The following is a 6000-nucleotide window of genomic DNA, read 5'->3' as shown; positions in this document are numbered from 1 at the left end:
TTTAAGGCTATGGTCCTATACAAGGGGGCTACCCAAAAAAATCATCTTTTAGGAGTTTTTTAGAAGTAGGAGAAGTGATGGTAATTAGTGAAAGTATCTAAAGGTGTTATTAGTAAAAGTGTCTTGTGTCCATCTAATAACATTTTCAAATGTTTTTATTAGTTCATATCTACAAGGGAAAGGATCTAGTAGTTGAGCACGTGTTCAATAGTTGTGATAGCACTTGTTGATTTAATGTCCACACTTTGTTGATATAATGCCCAATACTTATGACAATATTGCACCAACAATTGTGACTTTAAAGTTGTTATGTTAATGGTGACTACCCATAATTGAATGAAATGTATCCCTTAGATTAAAAAAAGCATCCAAAGATGTGATGCCAAGTCAACACACTAATAAAACATGACTTAGTGCACAAGTATTGGTCTCACTTTTTTGGGGGGATGTTTTGGACACCTTGGCAAAAAGCATGTTTATGTGGCATCATATCTGATGATGCGACCCTGAAACCTTAGTTATAAGAAAGGGACTTGCCAAGTAAGTTGTAAAAAACTGGGAGTGATTTGAAATTCCCCCGTAGGATTTTGAGAAGCGTGAAGTTAGGGTGCTCAACTACTAGGCCCTCTCCCTTATTTAGAAAAAATTATGTAAAAGACGTCAAAAGATTATCATATTTGTTCATTATTTCTGTTGGTGTAAATAATTATTCATCTTGGATATTATTACACTTACTTAAGTTTACTTAGGATAATGCATTTCGTAATAGTTTGGGTATGAGACACTTGGGTGTTTGTGCCACATTGGGATAGTGTGTGTAGGAGAAATTCCACCTTTTATGTGTTGATCTTGTTGTTACACTCCACTCTTCTTGTTACACTCCACATTCAGTGAGTGATCCACCTCATGTGGACTATTATATTATTTCTCCTACCTACCCACACCTATTTCCTACCTACCCTTGTTTCTTATTGAGCCACATGTCATGTTTGTGTGCTCACATATCCATATAGCCTTGCCTATATAAGCAAGCTCATCTACATTGTATGTAACTATTGAATATTGATTATTGATCATTGATCATTTTCTATTTATGAAAATACAGTTTATTCTTGTCCCATATTATGTCTCTATTTTGTACATTTCATTGAGCGCTTGATCTTGGCAAAACCTCACATGGTATCAGAGCCATTGGGGCTTCATTGATTCGTCTTGAAGAGGCATTATTGTGACGTCAAGAGGCAGATCTGAGGAGCAGCATCTTTTGGAGGCATCCTAGACCAGATCCGACCCCGCCATTGCGTCCAGAAGGTCGTTTCCATGAATTTTGGTTATAAAGTCGGCCTATTTTGGTGAGAAAAAAAATTTCACCAATTTTGCTAGTATTGTACAGATTTTCAAATTTTTTAATTTATTTTTTGAAAAAAAAAAAAAAATTCTGAAACTTTTTTCGAAAAATCAAAAATAAAAAAAATAAAAAAAAAAAATTTCGAAAAAAAAAAAATTAAAAAAAAAATCAAAAAGTGCTTTTTTTGGGGGGTCTGCAAATCCCCCCCATGACCCCGTACCGCGTCTGCAGCTTTGTAGTACTTGCGTGTGTGTTGCAGGGGCCGCCGTGCTTTTTCCTGTGCCGCTGAAGATCTGTCGTTCGCCGGTCACCATCGCCGCCGCCGCCGCACCGGACGCCCCTACCGACCGCTCTGCATCTATTGCCGGCGCACAAGTCCCGCCACCAGTTGCTTCTCCCGCCGGTCCTCCGCACCGCACCACTAGTTGCCGCCACCACCGGCCCACCTGCCACCACCGACCTTCCACGCGTCCCGCCACCTCATCCACACGTGGCACTATTTCATTTGCCTCGGCAACACGTTGGCATCCGTACCTCCATGCAGGTTGCCACAGAGGAACGTCATATCAGATCCTCCATACAGTCGAGTCATCACTGCCACGTGTCCGTATAGACCAACCTCAATCTGCCACGTCACTCTTCGTACGATACGGATGATCTGTGTAGGGGAAGGGCGATGGTTTTTTGAAGGCGAGATAGCCGTCAAATTTAATCGGGTGATTTGCTGACGTCAGCACATGTCAATAGGGTTTGAAAATTTTTGGACCCCCCTCTCATTTGCATTTTTGATTTTGCAGTTCAACTTCAAATGGCCATAACTTGCTCATTTTTGCTCCTTTTTTCGAGCAATTTTTTTTGAAATGGGCTAGAATTTCGTGCTCTCCGCAGTGGTCAAGAAATTTTTTGATTTTATTTCATGGATTTTTCAGAAAATACAGTTTTTGGTGACTGTACCTGAGTAATCTCAGTTTTTGCAACTTTAGAGGCTTCGTTTGAGGTCATACGACCTCCTTTTCAGGTGCCATTTTTTTTGAAAGTGCGTATTTTTTTGTCTACTTTCACATGATGCTATCAGATTGATGCCATTGTAAGTAAAAATTGTACTTTTAAATTTTGGCCATTTTGGCTCTCTTGGTACTTGTATATTTGCTTGAATCTCAGTTAGATTCATTGCACTATTGATTGAAGTCTCTTGTATCTCATTTGAGAAGTTGTAAAATTTGCATCATAAGTCCACTTTGCCTTGTTTTGCAAGTGGCTCATTGTAATCGCACTAAGTATAAAGTGCCAAAATCATCACTTTGGGGGGGGGGGGTACTTTGATTGAGTGAATTTGGGGGGGTGTCTCTTGTGCTTTTGTGCTCTTGTGTTCCTTCCTTTTTGCTGCTATGGGTTCTTCTAAGTTTCCTCTCTTAACTCCACATAACTATGCTACTTGGAAAATTGATGCATGGAGTAAACTTATGGAAAAAGGACTCACTCATTACATTGATGGAACTATTGTTGCTCCAACTGATCCTAAGGTTGATCCAGTTGGTCACTTAGATTGGCTCACTAAAAATATCATGGCAATTGGTACCTTAAGAAAGTATGTATCAAAGGATCTCATTTTTCATATTGAGAAGTGTACTCTAATCAAGGATGCTTGGCAAAAGTTTCAAGACTTGTATGGTCAAGTTGATGAGATTAGGGGATATCAAATTGATAGTGATCTCACCATGTTAGATCCCAAGAACTTTGATACTATACAAGATTATGTCACTAAGGCAAATGAGTTGAGGGCACAACTCAAAGATTGTGGCATTGATAAAAAGGATACTCAATTGATATTCAACTTGATAGGCAAGCTTCCACAAGAATATGCAGCAGGTGTTTCTAGTTTCCAAACCCATAGGATGACAATGGGTTCAAGCTACAAAATGCCTACATTTGATGCTTTCAATGAAATGTTGATGATGGAACAAACTAAGTTGATAAGCATGGGCATTCTTAAGGCTTCTAAGTCTCAAGCATTAGTGGCAAATCAAGGGAACAAAGGAAATCAAGGAAAGGACAATTCAAACAAGAAGAAATGGCAATCAAAGCCTAAAGAAAAAGCACCATCTTCTCCACAACAAGGAGATTCATCCTCTTCCAAGAGAGATAATTCACCAAAGAGGGAGAGACCTACTTGTGCTTATTGTAAAAAGATTGGTCATGAGGAACATCGTTGCCATTCTACGAAGATTGATGAGCTCACACATATCATCAAAAAGCATAACATTGATTTACCTAAAGTATACAAGAAGGATGATTCATCAACTTCCACTTCCTCACATTCAAAAGGAAAAGGGCAAGCATTCATGGCTTCTACAAGTGGGAAGACTCATTCTTTTGGAACAAGAAAAGGAAAAGCTCTATGTGCTACTATCAGTCATGATTCAGAGAGATGGCTTCTAGATTCAGGGGCTTCTCATCATATGGCATCTTTGCAGTCTATGTTCTCTACATTTGAGCCTTGCACCATGCCACAGATTTTGATGGGCAATCATGCATACATGGATGTGATTGGGAAAGGATCTATTGACATTGGGGATAACTCCTTCAATGATGTGTTGTGTGTACCCCACTTGACAAACAATCTCCTTTCTATCTATCAAATCACACTTGGCGCAACTAAGAGAGCTGTGGAGTTCACACCTGACTCAGTTTTCATTAGAGACATGGAGACTAGAGCTATCATTGCGACTGGGGTGGTTGATCATGCATCTCGGTTATACTCCTTTTCAGATTTTGTTGATGATGATGATTTCACATTTGATGATTCTACACATTATGATCACACTTCTTGTGATGGTTCAGATTTTGAGGAGAACTTTGGACACTTGAACATGGGGATTCTCACATGTGACCCCGTTCTTGAGTCTTGTATTTCATCTCCTCATATTGATATCACATCACCTATTGCACCTGATGATGCAGATAGTGCGACAATTTTGCCTTCATGTGATTCAGTGCAGCAGGATATTCATTGTCTTCCAGCTTCAGATTCATGGGATGATTACTTGACAGATATTACAGGTCTATTTATGGAATCCTACATTGCAGATTTGGGAGACATCATTGATGACATTCATCTTCTCTTTGATGAAGGTGATCCTTCTTCGATTGTTGCGAGGGCACACTCTGACCCTCTTGTTCATTCTCTACATGATCATTCTTTCGAGGTTGACATGATTGTGGATACTTATGTACAACAGTTGGAGGAGGTCTCTTTATGTTTTGAGGAGACATGCGAGTCTTTGGGACATGTTCTACATCCATCTCCACTAGATCTTGGAGTGCCTTTTTCAGCAGTGTGGCACAGTTTACCACCTTTGGAGGGGGTATCTTTCAGCATCGACATGGGGACACTTGAGCAGTTTTCAGAGATTCCTTTCATCATGAGTTTTCTTCATACATCTTCCCTTCATGATTGGGGAGACTTCATGGATACACCTTTGGTTTTGTTTCTTCCTAAGGGGAGGAATGTTGTTCGACGTTCATGGAGCAGTTTCTTCATACATCGAGCTTCTATCATTAGTGCAGATTCCACATTGAGGGGGGGCTTCCTAGCTTCTCTTCTTCTCTCATATGGGGGGGACTTTTTCCTCACATGGGGTTTTGTCCTTCACATACTTCTATGAGAGTTCTTTGTATCTAGTTTTTCATCTCTCTTTTGGGGGAGGGTTTTTTCCCATTGGGTTTTTCTCTCTTTCCCCACTTTGTGAGAGATTTCATTGCATTGGTTTTCATGCATTTGCATTTGTACATGGGTACCTAACATGGCATCGTAGCCGGTACCCATCTTGCATTGCTTAGTTGCATTGTAGACTTAAGTGCATTCCCCTAAGTTGCACTTAAGGGGGGGTGTTGGTGTAAATAATTATTCATCTTGGATATTATTACACTTACTTAAGTTTACTTAGGATAATGCATTTCATAATAGTTTGGGTATGAGACACTTGGGTGTTTGTGCCACATTGGGATAGTGTGTGTAGGAGAAATTCCACCTTTTATGGTGTTGATCTTGTTGTTACACTCCACTCTTCTTGTTACACTCCACATTCAGTGGGTGATCCACCTCATGTGGACTATTATATTATTTCTCCTACCTACGCACACCTATTTCCTACCTACCCTTGTTTCTTATTGAGCCACATGTCATGTTTGTGTGCTCACATATCCATATAGCCTTGCCTATATAAGCAAGCTCATCTACATTGTATGTAACTATTGAATATTGATTATTGATCATTTTCTATTGATGAGAATACAATTTATTCTTGTCCCATATTATGTCTCTATTTTGTACATTTCATTGAGCTCTTGATCTTGGCAAAATCTCACAATTTCACTTGAAAAATTATTATATTATTATTATTATTTATTGATAAAAAGAGTATAAGGGATTGCACCCTTCTATTGAAATAAAGAAATATTACAATTGTCTTCCTTACATAATGTCAACCCATACACCAAAATTAGTTGACCTATAACCACAGTAATTGTGACTAACTAAAAATCTGACACCTTTATGAACAAAATGGTGCCAAGCAAAATATAATGCCTACTTTTATGGACTGTAAATTTTTCAACAATACAACTACTCTCGAGACTACTACCAAAATGGA

The sequence above is a fragment of the Cryptomeria japonica genome, chromosome 3, assembly GCF_030272615.1.
Source record: "Cryptomeria japonica chromosome 3, Sugi_1.0, whole genome shotgun sequence".
NCBI classification, from domain to species: Eukaryota; Viridiplantae; Streptophyta; class Pinopsida; order Cupressales; family Cupressaceae; genus Cryptomeria; species Cryptomeria japonica.
This window is presented reverse-complemented; position numbering follows the sequence as displayed.